This window comes from Triticum aestivum, chromosome 2D (genome assembly GCF_018294505.1).
Source record: "Triticum aestivum cultivar Chinese Spring chromosome 2D, IWGSC CS RefSeq v2.1, whole genome shotgun sequence".
Classification (NCBI taxonomy): Eukaryota; Viridiplantae; Streptophyta; class Magnoliopsida; order Poales; family Poaceae; genus Triticum; species Triticum aestivum.
The window spans coordinates 448026442-448038898 of NC_057799.1; positions in this window are offsets into that span (position 1 = coordinate 448026442).

A 12457-nucleotide genomic window follows, 5' to 3' on the forward strand; every position below is an offset into this window, starting at 1 on the left:
GGTACTACTGCCCGACCGGAGCGGTACTACCGCTTATAGGCGGTACTACCGCCCATCAGGGCGGTATTACCGCTTATAGGTGGAACTGCCGCGCCTTACTGCCGTGCAACTACTGCAAAACTCGACACGAAAAATGCAAGACCCAAAATCGAGGCGGTACCAGCGCGGAACCGTAGCCGTACTACCGCTTATGGCCATAGGCGGTACTACCGCTTTGGACAGCAGTACTACCGCTTGGGGTGATAAGCGGTACTGCCGCTCTGGCCGCGGTACTACCGCTAGGAAACCAAGACTGCCATAACTTCTGCATATGAGCTCCGAATTGAGCAAACTCAAGCTTGTTGGATAGAGAAAGACGAGTAGCATCAAAACAGCGACTGGTTATAGTAAGAAGAGGCAGGGGAGGTATGCCAAAAAATAGAGGAGTGAAACCTCCAACCGAGAAGAACCGGCATAACCTCCAACATCGAAAACATCATAGAAGATGCGAGTGAACCCCGTTTTCGATGAACTCGAGCTTGTCATCAAGATGACCATAAGCTCCAAAACTCACAAAGAGAAGAACCAAACCAGAACCAACAAAGATGATGCAAGGATGCAATGGTTTGAGCTCTCTATGAACGATACGATCAAGCTACTCATCGAGAGCCCCCCTTGATAGTACGGCAATCGATCCTATAACCCGGTCTCCCAACTACCATCATGAGACCGGTAAAATAGAAAACCTATCAAGAGCACACCTTTGCCTTGCACATGGTCCACTTGAGCTAGATGATGACGATCTTGACTCCCTCAAGTTGGACCACCTTTCTTGGTTGTGTTGTCTCGATGAAGACTAGTTGATTGCTCCCCCGTACTCCACTATGGGTGAGCCACTCTTCCGCACATCTTCACCAGTCCATTGTCACCACAATGGACGGCAAGCTTCAAGCATTTGATCTCGTCATGATGCTTCACTTGAACTTGTGCACCGCAACATCTTCACAAGTCCATTGTCGCCACAATGGACAGCAAGCTTCAAGCATTTGATCTCTTCATGATGCTTCACTTGAACTTGCACACCGCAACCTAACCCCACAAAGAACTCTCACGAAGATCATGGGTTAGTACACAAAGCGTAATCGACAATGCTTACCACACCATGGGATCGCTTGATCCCTCTCGGTATATCTTGTGCGCTTTGTGTGTTGATCAACTTGATTCACTCTTCACTTAGTCTTGATCAACCTTGACTCTTTCCAACTCTCTTCATTTGGATGATGTCTTGAAGGTAAACATGAATGATCACACAATCTTCTTCTTCAAGACATGCTTGCAATAAGTTCTACTCTCACATGACCAATCTTTGGATAATTCCTTAATAACACCTTGGTCACCACATAAACTCCTTGAAACCAACACATGGACTTCAAGAAATGCCTATGGACAAATCCTTCAAATATAACTCAAGGCAACCATTAGTCCATAGAGATTGACATCAATTACCAAAACCAAACATGGGGGCACCGCATGTTCTTTCAACTTGTATCACCATCTCTTCGCCGAACTAGTGCACCTATACAATTTACCATTGTATTGGGTGTGTTGGGGACACAAGAGACTCTTTGTTATTTGGTTGCAGGGTTGCTTGAGAGAGACCATCTTCATCCTACGCCTCCCACAGATTGATAAACCTTAGGTCATCCACTTGAGGGAAATTTGCTACTGTCCTACAAACCTCTGCACTTGGAGGCCCAACAACGTCTACAAGAAGAAGTTTGCGTAGTAGACATCACTCTCCTCCTCCAGGACATCTAACTCATCTTGCCGATCGAGCTCGGCTTCTTTCTCCTCGTACATGCGGACTCGAGGTGAGTCGTGGATAATATCGCAGGGCAAGACGACCTCTGCGCCGTACACCATGAAGAATGGTGTGTATCCGGTCGTGCGATTGGGCGTGGTCCGCAGCCCCCAGAGTACGAAGTCGAGCTCCTCAACCCAGTGATTATTTGACTCCTATAAGGACCGCACTAGTCTGGGTTTAATGCCGCTCATTATCAAGCCATTAGCCCATTCGACTTGACCATTTGTTTGAGGGTGATAGATGGAGGCATAATCGAGCTTGATTCCCAAATTAGCGCACCAGGTTTTTTACTTCGTCGGCTGTGAAGTTAGAGCCGTTGTCGGTGATGATGCTGTGTGGGACACCATAACGGTGTACGACACCGGATATGAACTCTATCACTGGTTCGGCTTCGGCCGTTTTAACTGGCTTGACCTCTATCCACTTAGTGAATTTATCCAACATGACAAACATATATTTTTTCTTATGGCTTCCCCCCCTTTAAGGGGTCCGATCATGTCAAGCCCCCAGACCGCAAAGGGCCAAGTAATGGGGATTGTTTGTAGGGCGGTAGGCGGCATATGGCTTTGATTGGCGAAAAGCTGGCATCCTACACAACACTGGACGAGGTCTTGCGCATCTTCTCGGGCTGTAGGCCAGAAAAATCCAGTTCGAAAGGCCTTACTTACAAGGGCCCGAGCTGCAGCATGATGACCGCCAAGACCAGCATGGATTTCGGCCAAGAGCTGCCGACCCTCTTCTTTGGAGATACACCTTTGAAGGACTCTAGTAGTACTTTTCTTGTAGAGCTCTCCTTCATGAACCTTGTAGGCTTTTGAGCGTCGGACGATGCATCGAGCCTCATTCTGGTCCTCGGGGAGCTCTTGCCTATTGAGGTAGGCCAAGAAGGGTTCGGTCCATGGGGCGATTACTGCCATGATTACATGAGCCGATGGCGTTGGTTCGGTGGCCGAGCCCCTGATGATATCGGAATTGCATTCGTAATCTGGGGGTATGATTGGATCTGGACTGGCGTTGCTGCACTCGTCCTACCATACCACGGATGGCTTGAAGAGCCTTTCCACGAAGGTGTTAGGTGGGACAGGGTCGCGCTTCGCGCCCATGCGAGCAAGGATGTCCGCTGCTTGATTGCTCTCTCGGGCCACGTGATGAAACTCAAGCCCGTCAAACCGAGCTGATATTTTGAGTACGGCGTTGCGGTAAGCCGCCATCTTCGGATCTTTGGCATCAAAATCTCCGTTTATTTGGGATATTGCCAGGTTTGAATCCCCGCGCACCTCGAGGCATTGTATGCCCATAGAGACAGCCATCCGAAGACCATGAAATAAGGCCTCATATTCAGCTGCGTTATTAGAGTCTGTATACAGTATTTGGAGCACATAACGGATTGTATCTCCTGTGGGGGATGTCAGGATGATGCCAGCCCCAAGTCCGGCTAGCATTTTAGAGCCGTTGAAGTGCATCACCCAGTTGGAATATGTGCCATACTCTTTAGGAAGTTCGGCTTCCGTCCATTTAGCGACGAAGTCAGCCAACACCTGATATTTAATGGCTCGGCGTGGCTTATATGTTATTTCAAACGGTAAGAGCTCAATAGCCCATTTGGAAATCCGGCCAGTGGCGTCCCGGTTGTTTATGATATCATTGAGTGGTACCTCGGAAGCTACCGTGATCGAACATTCTTGAAAGTAGTGCCGCAGCTTCTGGGATGCCATGAAGACCGCATATGCTATCTTCTGATAATGCAGGTATCGGGATTTGCATGGTGTGAGGATCGTTGACACATAGTATACTGGTTTTTGAAGTGAGAATTTATGTCCCTCTTCCTCTCGTTCGACGACGAGCACCACACTCACCACCTGATGCGTTACAGATATGTACAATAGCATGGGTTCACCGACGTTTGGCGCGGCCAGGATTGGGTTGCTTGCTAACAAAGCTTTTATTTCTTCTAGTCCGGCTGTTGCAGTATCCGTCCACACAAAGTGGTCGGTGCGTCAGAGCAGGCAATACAATGGCAGCGCTTTTTCTCCTAATCTGGAGATGAAGCGGCTCAAAGCTACGACACATACGGCCAGTTTTTGGACCTGCTTGAGGTCTATTAGTGTAGCCAACTGTGACAGGGCTTGGATTTTGGCTGGGTTTGCCTCGATTCCCCTATTGGAAATGATGAACCCAAGCAATTTTCCGGCGGGAACGCCGAAGACGCACTTTTTTGGATTGAGCCGTATGTCATGTCTTCGGAGGTTGTCGAATGTAAGGCGTAGTCCACCAATGATTCGGCATGCTTGGTTTTGATGACTACATCATCTACATATGCCTCAACTGTCTTGCCGAATTGCTTTTCCAGGCATGTTTGAATCATGCGTTGGTATGTGGCGCCGGCGTTTTTGAGTCCGAAGGGCATGGTGTTGAAGCAGAAGGGCCCATATGGGGTGATGAATGCCGTCGCGGCTTGGTCGGATTCCTTCATCTTGATTTGATGGTATCCGGAGTATGCGTCGAGGAAGCACAGTGAGTCGTGTCCTGCGGTGGCATCAATGATCTGGTCGATGCAAGGTAGTGGGAAGGGATCCTTAGGGCAGGCTTTATTAAGGTCCTTGAAGTCGACACACAAGCGCCAGGATTTATCCTTCTTCAGCACCATGACCAGATTTGCTAGCCAATCCGGATGTTTGATCTCTCTGATAAACCCGGCTTCGAGTAGCTTGGCTAGCTCCTCACCCACAGCTTGTCGTTTGGGTTCGGAAAATTGCCGCAGGGTTTGCTTGACTAGCTTGTATCCCTTCAGTATGTTGAGACTGTGTTCGGCCAGCGCGCGTGGGATTCCCGGCATGTCCGAGGGGTGCCAGGCGAAGATGTCCCAATTCTCACGCAAGAACGCGCGTAATGCAGCGTCGACCGCCGGATCCAGCTGTGGCCCAATAGAAGCTGTCTTCTTGGGGTCCGTCGGGTGAACTTGAAATTTGACTATCTCGTCTGCTGGCTTGAAAGAAGTGGATTTAGGCCTCTTATCGAGAATTACGTCGTCTCTATCCACTGTGAAACGCGGAGCGGTGAGCTCCTCGGTCGCCAGGGCTTCGGACAGTGCCTCGAGGGCCAGGGATGCGGTTTTGTTTTTAGCACTGAGTGCTATGTCCAGATCACTGGAGATAGTGATAACACCGTTGGGCCCGGGCATTTTGAGCTTCATGTAGCCGTAATGAGGTATGGCTTGAAAGTGTGTGAATGCATCTCGCCGTAATAGGGCATGATATCCGCTGTTGAAAGGGGCCACCTGGAAGATTATCTCTTCGGACCTATAGTTCTCTGGCGTGCCGAATACCACGTCGAGTTTAATTTTCCCCGAGCATCTTGCTTCTCGAACTGGGATGATTCCTCGAAAGGTTGTGTTACTTTGCTCAATGCGACTCCTATTCATTTGCATTTTATTGAGCGTGTCCTCGTAGATGAGGTTCAGTCCGTTGCCCCCGTCCATGAGCACTTTAGTGAGCCGGAATCCATCCACAATTGGGTTTAGAACTAAGGCGGCTGGTGCTCGGACTGATCGGGCCCATGGTTCGTCATTGGCATTGAAAGTTATCGCCATGTCGTTCCAAGGGTTTATTGCAGCTACTTGGTTGATTTCGGCGAGGTCGCGGAGTGCCCTTTTGCGCCTATTATTTGAAGAGAAGGTTTCGAAGACCGTGAACACATTGAGATCGTTACCCTCGAAGGGGTACCTTGCTGGGGTAGTTTCAGTGAGGATGGCCTCACCGCTTTTAGCCACCTGCCGAAGTATCCAACATGCCCGGAGGCTATGTGTTGGTTCGGAATTCGGCATCGTATGTATCTGGCAAGGCTTGTCAAGCCATTCATCAAGGACAATCCTGTGCCCTGTTAAGGGCTTAATTTTCTTGTCCGTGAAGCGATGATCGGGTGCCCCGTGACGGTGCATCCCTTTCGCCCGGCCGGTGGGTGGCTTAAAGGTCCGTGGTTCCCACCGAGCTGTTTGGGCTTTCCAGGCGCTTTCCATTGGGCAGTACTTCTATAATATGTGAGCCAAATCTATGAAGTGCAGTATGCGGCGTCGATCGAGGGCATTGAGGATCCCCTCGTCCGTACAGTTGCGGCAAAAGACTGATACCGCATCATCGTCGCAGTAATCTTTAATCTTGTTTTTAACAAGTAGGAATCTAGCCCAAAAGTGATGGACTGTTTCCTGAGGTTGCTGTCGTATATACATTAAATCGCATATGTCCGGGGGACCGGAATTGCTTGGAGAGTATTGCTTGTGGTGGGCGGGTGGGATTAAATCTGACCCGTGGCCCACTGTGGAATCTGGGTTTTGAAAAATTTCTGAGGTTAATGGCCCAGGATCCGGAGTGTCCTGAGGGTGTTTAGGCTTGAAGCCTGGTTCTATGTTCGGAGGACGTATAGTTTCTCGAAGATGGGTGTCCGGTTCGCAGAGCTCTGAGATTCGAACATAGTTTGTTTTTAGCGTAGGAGGAGCGGTATCCTCACCTTGCTCTTCCACGACAGTCACCAGGTGGGTGACCGGTGGGGATATGATTTCTCTCCGGTCGGGTTTAAGCCCGTTCAAATCATAATCTGTTGAGACCCCTAGGACGGCGATGCGATCTAGTAGTTCATTTAAAGACGAAACATCTGTCGGATCCATCTTATCGATGCTTTCGGGGTTGATGCGGAGATGATTTTTGGCAATCCGGGGGACCGCCTCAGGCTTTATGGCCGGGCGGGCGCCTATGGTGAAATTGCCGATCTGGAGGATCTGCCCAGGAACTAGGGCTTTTCCAGAGGTGATTTTGTTGTTGACGACGAGGCGAGCCATCGATCCTTCTATCGACAACACGGAGGAACTCTCAATGAAAGCACCAATGTCGGTGTCAAAACCGGCAGATCTCGGGTAGGGGGTCCCGAACTGTGCGTCTTAGGATCAAAGGTAACAAGAGACAGGGACACGATGTTTACCCAGGTTCGGGCCCTCTTAATGGAGGTAATACCCTACTTCCTGCTTGATTGACTTTGATGAGTATAGGGGTTACAAGAGTTGATCTACCCCGAGATCGTAATGGCTAAACCCTAGATGTCTAGCCTGTGTGATTATGATTGCCTCTACGGACTAAACCCTCCAGTTTATATAGACACCGGAGGGGGCTAGGGTTATACAGAGTCGGTTTACAGAGAAAGGAATCTTCATATCCGAACGCCAAGCTTGCCTTCCACGCCAAGGGGAGTCCCATCCAGACACGGGGGAAAGCCTTCCATCTTGTATCTTCACGGCCCACGAGTCCGGCCCACGTCACATAGCCCGGACGTCCGGGGACCCCCTAATCCAGGACTCCCTCACTCTGCATTTATGTTTTGCGGTCTCAATAAGGGCCAGCGAGATACCACTATTGTCATATTATATCATGGTTGTTTTGACAATGTGTTGTTGTTTGAGATAGCTTATTATTGCTCGCTAGCTGATTGTGTCATTGATATGAGTTAATATAATTTTTAAGAGTTATTATCGACATGGTTTGTTATAATCTTGGCTGAAAACATGGGTGCTGTTTAAGCTTATTTATGTAAACAAGAGCAAAAGAGTTCGTAAAAGTTTTTCTTTTTCACTTTCAGTTTACCAACTGAATTGCTTGAGGACAAGCAAAGGTTTAAGCTTGGGGGAGTTGATACGTCTCCGTCGTATCTACTTTTCCTAATGCTTTTCCTCTTGTTTTGGACTCTAATTTGCATGATTTGAATGAAACTAACCCGGACTGACGATGTTTTCAGCAGAACTACCATGGTGTTGTTTTTGTGAAGAAATAAAAGTTATTGGATTGGAACAAAACTTTGCGAGGATTTTTTATTCAATAAAAGAGAATTTCTGGAGCCAAGAACCACCGGAGAGGGGCACATGGGTGGGAACAACCCACCAGAGCATGCCACCCCCTCCAGGTGCACCCAGGTGGGTTGTCCCCACCTGGTGGCCCCGCGGACCCTGAAACCGACGCTACAAAATCACATTTTTTCATAAAAAAATCAAGGAAAAAGAATTATCGCGTTTCACGAGCCGGAGCCGCCGCTGTCTCCTGTTTCGGGAGGCCAGATCTGGAGTCCGTTTGAGGCTCCGGAAAGGGGGATCTTCGATCTTCGTCATCACCAACCATTCTCCATCGCCAATTCCATGATGCTCCCCACTGGGAGTGAGTTATTCCTTCGTAGGCTCGCTGGTCGGTGAGGAGTTGGATGAGATTCATCATGTAATCGAGTTAGTTTTGTTAGGGCTTGATCCCTAGTATCCACTATGTTCTAAGACTGATGTTGCTATGACTTTGCCATGCTTAATGCTTGTCACTTTGTGCCCGGGTGCCATGATTTCAGATCTGAACCATTTATGTTATCACCATTATATCTATGTTCTAGATCCGATCTTGCAAGTTATAGTCACCTACTACGTGTTATGATCCGGCAACCCCGGTGTGACAATAGTCAGGACACTTCCCGGTGATGACCGTAGTTTGAGGAGTTCATGTATTCATCGTGTGTTAATGCTTTGTTCCGGTTCTCTATTAAAAGGAGGCCTTAATATCCCTTAGTTTCCAACAGGACCCCGCTGCCACAGGAGGGTAGGACAAAAGATGTCATACAAGTTCTTTCCATAAGCATGTATGACTATTTACGGAATACATGCCTACATTATATTTATGAACTGGAGCTAGTGTCGTATCTCCCTAGGTTATAATTGTCACATGATGAATATCATCCAACAAAACACCAATCCAATGCCTACAATTTTCCTACATATTGATCTTGCTAAGTTACTACCGTTGCTGTTACTATTGTCACTGCTACAAAACTATTGCTATCACTGTTACCATTATTATTGCTGTTCCTACTACTATCAAACTATCATACTACTTTGCTACTGATCACTTTGCTGCAGATAATTAATCTCGAGGTGTGGTTGAATTGACAACTCAGCTGCTAATACTTACAAATATTCTTTGGCTCCCCTTGTGTCGAATCAATAAATTTGGGTTGAATACTCTACCCTCGAAAACTGCTGCGATCCCCTATACTTGTGGGTTATCAAGAACAACAAACCTCACCTTCATGTTTCTTTAATCTCGACTTCATGTTCCGGTTATTAAATCCCTTCTTCACAAAAGCATCTCCACCGGGACATCTTGTTTTATCCTTGAACAAATAGCAAATGAAGCTGAAAGCGGCTTCTTTGTCCACACTATACTCAAGCCACTTGTACTCCTTAAACCAAGAAGGAGAAAAGCGACGCTGTAATCCACTTATATCTCTATACTCAAAATTATGATTCTTTGGTTGACATGCCCCCAACTCGATGTATCTCCTTCTAACTTTATCCTGATCATTGAAATTGTACCTAGAGACGGGGATCCGTTTCCCAGGATCAGACTCAAGTGCTTCCAAATCTACTTCAAACTGAACTTCATCATGTGCTTCATCATCTTCTACAATTGGGGTTGTGGAGCCAGCTCCACTCTCAGGTTCTATGTGGCCATCATCAGGTTCACGTGCTTGCACAAGTGCCAGTTGCAGATTGCTCTCAATAGTAGGAGGAATGATACTGCTCTCAACTTCAACATCAGGAGGATTTGGTGTAGATGTCAAAGTTCTTTTATTTGCCTTGGAAGCTCTTTCCCACAATGCAACAATGCTCTTTCCCACAATGCAACAAAAGCATCTTCACGCTGACTGTGCTAATGATACGCCATGTGAAATATGACTCAGAATAGTTGCGTAGCAACGAAACAGTAACAGGAAACATGTATGCACTAGAAAACATCTCCCATCCTCGACTCATTATAGTTCAAGAGCAGAAACTACTCGATTTGAGGAAAAAAGAAAAGCAGAACCTACTCATGAGCTGATTGAATCTGAAACACTAGAACTAGGAGTAGGAGAAGAGGAGAATAGAACCTGGTCCACTGGTCGCCCGTTCAACGGCTCCGCTTGCTGCTGCCTGCGGTCGGTACTGGCCGCCGCCGCCGCAGCAGCAGCAGGCGCTAGGTTAGGTTGGGTGCTTGGGGAACGGTCAAGTGGGGGCTGGGGAATGGATTCGGGTTGAACGAGTGGGGGCTGGGGAACGACTGCGCATGCGCGGTAGCTTCCACCGGTGGGTTGTGCTGTTGTGGGCTTGTGGGCCGCTAAATAAGACATGCATTAATTTTTTTAGGCCAAATCTTGGGTATTCACATGAATACATGTGAATACCCCTGGCGCCGCCGCTGCCACTTGTTAGAATAAATCCGAGGCATACCGTCGATCATTCGAGGACCAAGCAATCACACAATCACGGCATCGAGATTTGTTAATGAGGTTCACCATCATGGCTACATCCCCGGGGCCTGACTACGGGCGCTCCTCCCCGTGATACCGTCACAATACTGTGCACCGGCCACCCGGGCGCCGACACATGCCATCGGCTCCCCCTGCGTGCCTGTGCTATTATGTTGGCATAGGTTACATTGTGTGTCTACCCCCACTATATATGAGAGGTCTAAGATACATGTGTCCTATTAGGACACAACTCCTACCTTGTCTACACATAGTCCAGAGCCAAGTCCAATTGTAACCTACCTTGTATAATAATATTCGACACAACTCTAACAGAATGCCACGATGAGGTTGATAGCATGCTTGTCAGCTAACCCACCATGATGGTAAGTGAATTGATTGATACTCATAATGTATCATGGAATAGAAGGGGTTTTAGATCAGACATTTGTGGCGGCGGGCACGGCAGCTATTCTGAGTATACCTATTTGCACTCGGCAGATAGATGACAATTGGGTCGAGAACTTCGACAGGAATGGATTGTTCACAGTAAGATCAACATATCGCATGCTCGTAGATACAAAGAGGCAACATGAAGAATGGCTAGAAGGTAATGCGAGCTACTATGATTATGAATCTGAAGCAAAGGCATGGTCATCTTTGTGGTCTGTCCAACTTCCTAGAAAAATACGCAATTTCTTGTGGAGACTGGCCAAGCACTCGATCCCTACCGAGGATATCTGGCATCATAGACGATGACAAGTGCCAGCTGTGTGGAATGCGGGACTCATGGCGCCATTCGCTTATGGAGTGCTCGATAGCCCGATGCGTATGGGCGCTAGTAGATGAAGATGTGGCAGATTTTATACAAGCATCTACGGAGCCAACGGCCAAAGTGTGTTTATTTCAAGCAATAGATCATCTACCACATGACAGTTTGTTCAAGATGGCATACACCATGTGGGCCATTTGGTCAGCCCGACGAAAGGCAATCCATGAGGGTGTACTACAAAGTCCACATGCTACTCATTCTTTCGTTAACAACTTCATCACTGAACTAGCAACTATCCAAACCCAGCAGGAGACACGCCATATACATCATCTCACGTCGCTCGACCCAGTGGCTCGCAAGGGTGGAAAGCACTGGAAATAGGTGTGGCGAAAATCCAAGTTAATGGTGGGCTCTCAAGGAATGACAGAAGGGGAGCAGCGGCAATGGTATGCAGAGATCACACGAGGCTATATTTAGGCTCTTCGGCAGTGGTTTTGAGTAACATTATTGACCCGCCGACGTTGGAAGCACTCGCATGCCGAGAGGCTCTCGCCCTGGCACTTGACCTATCTTTGGACCAAGTGGTTATAGCATGTGATTGCAAAACAGTAGTAGAAGAGATCGGGTCTATATCAGAAGGGAGATACGGCGCTATCATCAAGGAGATCACAGCTCATGCTCGGGAATTTACCAGATGTGATTTTGTTTTTGAAGGACGTCAGATGAATGTTGATGTACACAATTTAGTTAATTTTTCTACTTCCTTGAATGTTGATCGCCATTTGTAGTTGGGTATATACCCCCATGACCTTTTTGTTATGAGTCAATTACACCGTAGGTGCTAGAACTTGGCACAAATAATCACTTTAGTGCTAGAACTTGTGGTGTACATATAAGTGGTTCAAGAACTTGGCTTGACGGTGGAAATACCATGTTATATACGCCTGCTGTGTTGACTAGGTGTGCCAACTCGGCGTGGGGCCCGCTGTCAGTGAGATGAAGGGGAGGGCATGGCGTGTGGTTTGTCTTTTTGCGACAAACCCCTCGAATTTTTTCTCTCGTGAAAAAGTTGCTCCAGAGAAATTGTACATAAAATGAAAATGCTAGTCCTGAGATTCAAACACACGACGTACAGATTACATGCGCAGTTGGCTATCCAGCACAGCGAGTCGGATTTGACAACACATTAATATATATAACCTTTATATACTTTATTAGGCTGAACAATATAAATTAAGAACTTTAATCCCATAAACAAAATACAACAAGTTAAATACCCGGGCATACCACCCCAACACAAGACGTCTCTTGTTTAAAAAGTATACTTACGCTATGCATAATTCAAAAGGTTCATGTCATTGTAAAGAGAATTCATGTGTTAGTTTAAAACATATTCATACAATTTAAAATATTTATGAATTATAAAAATTGTTTATATGATTTAAATATTACACAATCAGAATCTGCAATCCGATGGCACACTAGGCTCATATTTATTTTTCATACATATTTTATATATAGTTTTAGTTAGAAATATGTAA